Source organism: Cryptomeria japonica, chromosome 8 (assembly GCF_030272615.1).
Source record: "Cryptomeria japonica chromosome 8, Sugi_1.0, whole genome shotgun sequence".
NCBI classification, from domain to species: domain Eukaryota; kingdom Viridiplantae; phylum Streptophyta; class Pinopsida; order Cupressales; family Cupressaceae; genus Cryptomeria; species Cryptomeria japonica.
This window is the reverse complement of record NC_081412.1, coordinates 48845135-48855391: the sequence shown is the minus strand read 5'-3', so window position 1 is coordinate 48855391 and position 10257 is coordinate 48845135.

Below are 10257 nucleotides of genomic sequence, written 5' to 3'. Positions count from 1 at the left end.
GCATATACAACTCCTTTAGGGATTTGAGAGAATGCACCTATGCTATCATCTTTCTTAGTAATTTCAGGAACTAGCTAAAAAATGGGTCTAGGTTGCTTAACAACTTCAACAAAAGTAGGGTTTGCAATACATTTAGGAGTGGATGAAGATGCCATAGCTATAAATACCTCAATCTGCCTTAAGGATGAATGATTTGATAGATTGTTTCACTTCTTTGCTTGGAATACCTTCGCTCAGGTATTTTTGTGCTCTCAAAGATTTGAATGCTTGGTGAATGAAAAAGAGCCAAAACACTTGCTTTATAATGTTATTTTCACCAACTACCACATTTAATGCTTGTCGGTTAAGTCACAACTTAACTCATCTCTCGGTATAAAAGTAATTTCAACTTCTCACCATAAACTGAGGGAATAATAGCATGTTTTTCATTTAGTTTCTAAACCTCCAAAATATTTTTTTCAGTTAGATGAAGAGTCTCCTTCCGGTGGAGTGTTACTATGTTCTGCCAGTGGAGAAGTATTCATATCAACATTCTGATCTGACTTTCTGATTAATTGTTTTGAGAATTTTCGCTTTACCTCTTCAACTTTTTCTTTACCTTTTAAACTAGGACCTTTGTTATTTGTCAGTGAGGGCTTGCTTCTACAAAACTTAGCAATATGTCCAATCTTGTTGCAAGCATAACAAGTCACATTATTTTTCTAAATAGCTTTCCCATATCCTATGCCCATATGTCTTCTGCATTGATTAGATAAATGTCCAAATCTTCCACAAACATAGCATCTTACATTCATTCTGCAATTTTCTGAATTGTGACCAACTTTGTTGCATTTAGAACATTGACCGATGGGTGTATGAGTGTTCTGATAATTTCTAGATCTACACTAATTTGCTTTATGACCGTACTTGTTACAGTTAAAACATTTTCCATTAAATTTGTAACTAGTAGGTTTCCTTACCGATTTTCTATGATCATGATTGTTTGCAATACCAGAGGTTTCACCAGTTTCAAAGCCAAGGCCATTTGTATCACCATTAGGTTTCTGATTTTTTAGCATGTCACCAAGTTCTTTTGAACTTTTCTTGAATTTCTCCTTGTGATGATTTGCAACAACTAGTTCGTTCTCCAAGATTCCTTTCTGTCTCATGAGTTCAGTTCTGTCATTTTGTGTTTGCATTAGATCTATCTTCAACATATCATTTTCATGACTGAGTCTTGTGTTTTCATTTCCAGCATCATTTAGTCTTCTAACCGACTCTTCTTCATTCTTCTTTCTATCTTCAATTTCTTTACAAAATCTCATAGCCATATCCTGTATCTCATTCTGTGTTGTACTGATCTCTTGTCTTAGCTTGTTTACTAGATCATTAAGAGTTTCCTTCTCATCATTTTCATTCTGCATTTTTTCACAAAGTTCTCTTCTCTTATTTCTTGGAATGGTAATATTTTCTTGAAGTGCTTGAATGATATTCTGAGAAGCCTTTAGATCATCTTCAAGTTTGATATTCTTCACCTTTTTTGCATCATAGTCTAAAAGAGTTGTTTCCAATTGTTTTCTCAAGTTTTCCATCTCTACCAGTGACAAGATCTTCCTCAAGCTGTTAGGCTTCTGAAAATAGAGGACCAAGCTCTGATACCAATTGTTAGGATTCTCAAAGATACTGAAAGGGGGTGGTGAATCAGTTTCTTGCCAGTATATAAATTTACTTGACTTAAAACATGAAAAACATATTAAGACTATGTATAGGTAAACCATAAATAATGCAGTAAACAAGAATAACAATAACCACATGAGAAGCACACCATAACACAATATTTTAACAAGGAAACCTAGTGTGGGAAAAACCTCGGTGGGATTTGTGACCCACAATATTCGCTTACTGGCCAATAAGGGAATATTACTCTTACAATAGGGGCCTGCACATGTAGGAAGGCCAAATGCCTAGAGCTCAATGCTCAATTACAAAATAAGTCACACTGACTTACAAAAATGGATTATATTAATCCAATGTCTTGTACTGCTTCAGATTAGCATCTGCTATTCCAGATCCAGTACTGGTTTAAGCTTTGCTACATACATAAACCCTTAACCTATAATTCACATATTGGGTCTGCATAATTTCACCTATCTCCTTATCACTAAATGTTCTACAATGATATCATACATATATGAGTCATTTTATAGCTTGCCATGTTGGCTTACAATTATTTTACAATTAATTACAAAATACATTATAAACAAAGTTCCTATCGGCTAGGGTGTCAGTATCCTTCCTTTCACTACCGGTGTTATGTGTGTCGATGTAGAGTCTGTCGTTGCCGGTGCCAGTATTCTATCTTGTTGGTATCATATGATTGCAAGGTTGCCATCAATGACAAAACCTTCAATCACCTACAATTTCTTATTGGAGTGTGCATTTGCCAACATTTTCATGCTCCATGATAAGGAGAATGAGGCCTTCATGGAGAACCAGGGAATAGGGGTTCTTTATATGAGAATTAATCTCATGGATGAGAGAAGAAATAACATATAAGTGTAAGGATATCCATCTATCATGCCTAAAATTATTTAAAATCATGAAATGATGGCTAAATAGGTTTGTAAAATGACCATCAAGGGTTAATTACCTCATCATAACCTTTATGACTTCAGCCCAAAGGGCTTTGATGAAAAGTTATTCATAACCCCCATTGTAATCTACTTAACCCTCTTTCGTTCAACTTCTTTGAAAAAGATATTGATATTCTCATTAGACATCTTTCAGTAACTATTAAATTTCTTCCCCTACACCAACATTCCAATGATTTTAGCAATGAGGTCTTCAACCCTATAAGTACATTAAATCCCATTCTCCCACCCTTCCAGAAAAGCATTAGTCACCAAAGGGTCATAGCCATGTAGTTTCTCTAGGTAAGGAGTAATACCACCTGTAGACACCTAAAATTGTCATGTCTAATTAAATAAATATTTTATTTATTTAATTGCTTTAAGCCCAATTCTTCTATTAATTAAATAAATCTTTATTTATTTAATTAATTCATTTATTCTCTTCTAACCTTATTTCTCATTTAAATAAATACATTTATTTATTTAAATTATCCTTTTTCCTAAATTAAATAAATATCTTATTTATTTAATTGATCCCACTTCTTCTATTAATTAAATAAATCTTTATTTATTTAATTAATTCATTAGCCTTTTCCACCCATGACACATGTCATTCATCTCTTAATTCATACACTACCTACCCTTTCATTATTTTCTTATTTCTTTTACCTACCCTCTAATCATAGCCGACCTCTTTTTTACACCTCTCAATCTTATCCCTCCATTTCTTATGGTGTCTTCTATATAAGGAGATGCTTCCTTCATTATCAAACCCTGGCTAACTCAATTATGCACTTGACTACACTACGCTTTTCATATGCGATCCTACTTGCAACCACATTCCATTCTTTGTTGAGCTCTTGTGCACATAAAATCTGAGAGCAAATATATCAAGCAAGATCAATAGAGATAGGAAAAATGGAGATCCAAACCCTATTGGACATGTGATGGTATAATCCTTGTGATTTCATTTGATTTGCATTGTCTTAGGTAATCTTCATATGTTATGGTGGATCTTTGTTGTTGTTAGGCTAGGGTTTTGTGGTTGAATTAATTTAGTCTTTCATCATTATTGTTTATCCATTTTCACTGTATACACCAGCCACCAAAATTTTATCGCAAATAGGCTATTTGATTTTCCATTTGTCATAAGAGGTGGGTTTCACCCTCTTACTTTTACCACCCATAATTTTCTATAGCTAATAAAGAGCCAACAACTAGATGGGTAAATATTAAGATCCCAAGAAACAAATGAAAATCAGACTAGCAAAAGCCTTAGACCAAAAAAGTTTAGAAATAAATGTCCCACCTTTTCCTTTCATAATAGGGATCAGACATCTCGTCCATCCCATCCACACAAGCTAGGAGTAATGAGTCAGAATTACAATTAAATTTGTCCAATTAGCATACTTGGCTATCATTAGTGTTGGTTAACAGATTTTTCACCTAACTCTATATTCTCATGCCCACGGAGATGACAAATGTAACCACAGTTGAATCAGCCTAAGAAATTACCAACTGACTGACTCTTTGCTTATTTTATATGGTGGCAGCTACCTTCATATGATTTTCAATGAATAAATAAATAACTTAAATGCTTTTAACCAGAAAGAAAATAAGGCAAGATATTTTAACCAGAAAGCTTTGTAAAGGCATTCAAAAGAAAAATGACTACTTTTTTAATTTTTCAAATAAAGAGTCACTATGAAACACCATTCATAGATAATATTTCACACCAACTAAAATTTCAAAAAACCATATACCACTTCAATATAAATTCGCTAGCTAACATCCATTACAAAGAATATAAAAAGCATCCACACACTGTAATACAAAGATTATAGGTATATGAAAGTCACCACAAGTTCTTCTATATTAAAATAGAAGATAATCACATGTATAAAGTTTTTTTCTCTAATGAGAAAAAATAAAATTTCCCAAAATATCCTTAAAATTTCCCTAAAATTCCTATTTAGAACCCTTTTTCAAGTCTTTTCCGTTCCAAGAAATGGTTACTAAAATAATGGTCTTGAAAGTGACCATTTCAAAAAAGAACTTCCATAGAGAAGTATCAAATATAGACCATCTCACAATAGGTAAGGCTTATAAAATCATCGGACTTAGGTTCCAGCATCGGGCGTCGGGTACTGCTCTGCAATCCGCTTGTCAATCTCGTCTGCCTTCTCTTCTTCTTAAATCAGCGTCAACAAGATATCTGTAAACTCTTCCTCATCATCGACAGTAGTTCAGAAAAAGTCATACAAATGCATGAGAATGTCTTCCTATAAGTAATTAACAACTGGTTGCACCACAGGACCTTTCCTAGCTTTGAGCATCATTTTGTCGAAGTTAATTATTCAAGTTCCTTCCTGCTACCAGCTCATCTTGCAAACGTTGTTCATGGTTCTGAGCTTGCTCTATGATCTTCCCCAAAATAGTAATAGTTTTCCTTCATTCACTAAAATCAATACGTGCTCTCCATGCAAAAAACCACAACTATTGGATTATATCTTCCTTTTCTTTCTCTGGCCAATTTAAATCTAGGTTGGAAAACGACATCTCACTGTCATAAGACAAGACCACTCAGTCACAGCTTAACTATGGCATTCTCTAAAATTTCACATTTAATATTCTCTGCCAAAATGATAATATCAGATGTTTTAATGCATTCCACCACCTTTGCATGTCCTTAATTTCTATTAATGATAGTACTTAGAAAATCTCCCTTTGATTAGTTCTTGGAATTTTTTTATGGTGTGGAAGTTGATGAGGACAAAAAGCATACATTCTTATCGGTCGGACAAGATTATTTAATTCAGGGGGCATGCAAGCATGACCTATCCTTTCCACCACTCATGTGGTCATTCCATCAAATTCTCCACATGAGTTGTAAGTTACATCACCAGAAATGTAACTATCTCAGGAATAGGGACGTCCTTTAGAATGTTGGAAAGATCGACTTGACACAATGCTAAATATCGGAGGATCGGGGGGTTGGAGAAGTTCGCAACCACTGAACCATTTCATGGACAAATAGAAACTTGACTTTCATGAACTTGTGATCATATCAGATGATCGAGGACTTTTTAAAGTTAAGAACCCTACAACAAGGTTAGGAAATGCGACAAAGTCGCAACTAGAACAAAAGAGAATGAAATAACCGAAAGGGGCGACTTACCAAAAGTTTAAAATTTAGGGGTAATAGAGGCATTGAATGGGGAGTAGGAATAATAGAGGCATAAAGATTGAGCCACATAGTCATAATGAGGTATAGAGAGAAGGGGATTTGATATGAAGATGGGCCGAGGGGAACCAAGCACAACCTCAAACAAACATACTAAAAAAGAAAAGACAACCACAATCTAAAATTATCTAAATATATATGCGGTCACAAGGGCCTTATAATACAGGGGTATGAGATCCTTCAAGAAAAACCATTAATAGGTGGGGAAAAGTATTTACCCATGTGAAACAAAGGATTGTAGCTACGTAACCTGATGAGAGATGATTGACATCCAATAGTGGCTCCAGGGCTGAACTTCCAATCTATGTTATGCAGAATTGCATGTAGATATAACCATGCTAAAAAATCCACTCCTCATGGTACACTTCTAGAACACAACTGACTACCTCCCTACAATCTACCTCAAGAGACTGAGACAAGTTTCTCTGAAAAATTCCAACCAGTATATCTTGCTTAAGACAACACATTTCCTAGGTCAAACCAGAGACAACGACATAGTCACCATAGCTAAATATGTTAACTTTATTTAGGAAAAGCTCAGTACTTAAATTCTCAGTGCATGGAGACTCATTAATAATATCATTAGAGAGCAAGCCGCTACCAACAAGAATCTCATGAATTTGACTCAAGCGACGCTTGTTATCACTTGTCATTTGCATGCCACAAAGAGGGAAATTGAGTTTATCATCAGAGCTATCTCCAGAATAGGTTTCTTCCACTAACTAAAAGTTTTGAGTCAATGACTTCTCTCCCATGGGTCGAGAACCATATAATTCCAAAAGAGGATTATCTCCGATTCTTGTATTTTCACAGGGTTCTATAGGATAATATAGAGGATTTAGAAGAGCCCATTCAACTTCTATCCTTTGATCCTTAGGTAACTTCTTGGGGATAAACATGGTAGTAGGATTTTCTTTGGGTACCACACTTAATGCAGAATCAGTTAAGAAAACAGGGTGAATATAAGAGGGAACAGTTTTATCTTTCATACCTAGGGTTGGAGGAAATTTGGTGCATGTTGTACACTGAGACACCTGGTTATCATGCTCGAGTAGCATAGGATCAAATCTTAGGAAGATTTCATTCCTCTGTATATGCAAGGAGTCATCTTGGGAGGTAACTTGAGGGAATATTACATTCTTTCTGACATCACCATGACAATTAATATTTTTTTCTATTTTGACTTCTGTGATGTAACCTTCATTACCAATCATACCACATTAAAAGTCTTCACCGGAACCCTACAAGAACCAAAATGGAACAAAAACTCTTTTGTATTCCTCAAGAGCTTTTTCTTTTTTAAGGGAATGAAATGACAACTCTTCTAGCTCGACTGACATGCTTGTTTGAAAAGATCTGACCTCTCTACTTCCACTTGTGTGCACTTCTTCTTTTGGCCATTCAGGTTGGCTCCATAGAATGGGTGATTCAGGAAACACAGCTTCGAGTTTCCATCCTTCAAGAGCAAAAGGATTGCACAAGGGGAATTTCTGCGTTTCCTCAATGAAATATCCTCCATTGTCATTAACTTCCTTACCAAGTAAATTTATCATTTCTTCTAATAATGACTAATTATTAAATTAGGCCAAATCTCGAACCGTTCTCTAAGAAAATATAGAAACAGAGTCACCACAAAAAATTAAGAATTGTTCCCAAATCATACATTTCATTGAAATAATGTATGCTTACACAGACAAAGTCGCCAACCTTCTTTTCCAAGAAAGCATCATCAAGCATTTAAAACAAAGAGTGTACTGGTCTCTTAGTTTTTCCCCAGCAGAGTCACCAAAAATCTATTGGTTAACAAATTTTTCACCTAACTCTATATTCTCACACCCATGGAGATGACAAATGTAACCACAGTTGAATTAGCCTAACAAATTACCAACTGACTGATTGTCTGCTTATTTTACATGGTGGCAGCTACCTTCATATGATTTTCAATAAATGAATAAATAACTTAAATTCTTTTAACCAGAAAGAAAATAAGGCAAGAGATTTTAACTAGAAAGATTTGTAAAGACATTCAAAATAAAACTAACTAATTTTTTTATTTTTCAAATAAAGAGTCATTATGAAACACCATTCACAGATAATATTTCACAACAACTGAAATTTCAAAAAACCATCTACCACTTCAACATAAATTCACCAGTTGGCATCCATTTCAAAGAATAGAAAAAGCATCCACACACCATAATTCAAAGATTACAAGTATATGAAAGCCACCAGAAGTTCTTCTATATTAAAATATAAGATAATCACATGCATAAAGTTTTTTTCTCTAATGAGAAAAACAAAGTTTTCCCAAAAGATCCTTAAAAGTTCCCTAATCTTCCTACTTATAACCCTTTTTCAAGTTTTTTCCGTTCCAAGAAACCATTACTAAAATAACAGTCTTCAAAGAAACCATTTCAAAATAGAACTTCCATAGAGCAGTATCAAATATAGAGCATCTCACAACAAGTAAGGCTTATAAAATTACTGGACTTAGGCTCTAGCATTGAGCGTCAGGTAATGTTCTACAATCCACTTGTCAATCTCGTCTGCCTTCTGTTATTCTTCAATTTTATCATCGACTTATATAAATCTGATATTCAACTTGTAGAATGCTTCGGTTTACTCCTTCACGCTAGATTCCTTCTACTTCAACTTCTACAACTTTGAGAATAGATTTACCTAATAATCAACTGGCATAAGCTTCAATTTTAACTTAGCAACCATTCACTCCCATGATTTAATCTTCTCTTTACCTCTTCTCTATCTATCAACCTTCAAATGTTCCCAACAAAGAGATGCATGACCTTCCAACCGGGTATAGGTATATTTTACCTTCCTTTCCTCTGTGGTGTTCTCAAAACCAAAATACTTCTCCATCTTTGAGATCCAATCCATCAATTCATCTTAATCCAACTTTCCATCATACTCTAGTGGGGTAAAATATGGTTTAGTGTTCACCCTACTCGAAACCCTCAAGAAAATTTCTTCATCTAGATAAATTACTAGTGGATTTTCTACTTGCTCTGGTAGTGCTTCTTCTTCATCTTTAATCACATCTTTAATAGGTTAGCCTCTTCTCTGGGATGTCTCAACAACTTCCAACTAGGCTGAAATTTCTTGCAACATTTCCATCATAGCATGGTTTGCATTCCCACACGCTCCACCATTCCTATTTCCTATTTGTGTCATCTTCACACTAGTCCTCTGTAGCTACAGGACGAATCCACAATTTTCCACCCCACAACAAAATTATCAGGACAACATAATCTTCGGAATGAAATCTCACTCTGATACCACTTGGTGCAGTCACTAGTTAGGAGGGACCTCAAAGAGATCAATCTGGACTGGGTAGAAAGAGTAAAAACAATGGAAACAAGAGGATATGATGGAGACTATGTAAAACCGAATGAATTAAATTAGGAAAACTGATTATAGATAACTAGTAACATCTAGATTACAAGATTCAACTCACTAGCCTGCTACATACATGCTTTGTTATAGAATTGGTCAACTCCATACCTCTAAATCTTCAGATCTGTCTTCTATGTTCTATATGACTTATTTATAATGCTCAATTACATTGATTTATATGATCCAAGGAGATCCGGTCATCCCAAAAGGGATCAAATGTCGAAGAACATGATCAAACGTGTAAAACCAATAGGCCAGTCTCCACCAAAGAGATTCCTCCAAAAAATCTGAAGGATGAAGTGTGGATCAAAGGGAAGGTTGGCCACACACCAAGGAACATTGGAAGATTTCCATGAACTGGGGATGCTCCTACATCAACAAGGGAAGAAAATAAACCTATGTTGATTGATCCTCAACCTTTGCAAGCATCTAGTAAAGCTAAAAGAAAACATTGTGTGAGAGAGCACTAACAAAGACATCATGTCAAGACTTGTGAACTTTCTTCTGAAACCATTTCCTCCCTGAAGTCACCAAATATTGACCTAGTCCTATTTGTTGAACCTTTTCCTAACCCTAGGGAGGAAGTTCAACTCAAAATACAAGATAAAATATGCTTAAGAAAATTGATGGTTCAATTTATTTTAGTGTTAGAGATCTTATTATGACTAATTTAGATGATAAAATGGATTATGATAATAATCTTATTCATGCGAACAATGTTTATCCTAATGATTTTGATGATATGTATGAGCTTGTTGAGATTAATCAGGAACTATCTTCACACATTTCAAAATAATTAATCTTATATCTTACTAGAAAACAAAGTGACGGGTCATTAGAGCATAGTCCTTTTTGCAACTTGTAGTAGCTACATCTACCCTAGTTTTTATTGTTCCTCTTGCATCTTGACCACCATTCCTAAATGATGTTAAGCAATATTGGAAGGTGAATGATTTTCTTGACTAGATTCATTTGTATCGTAGATTCCAATGT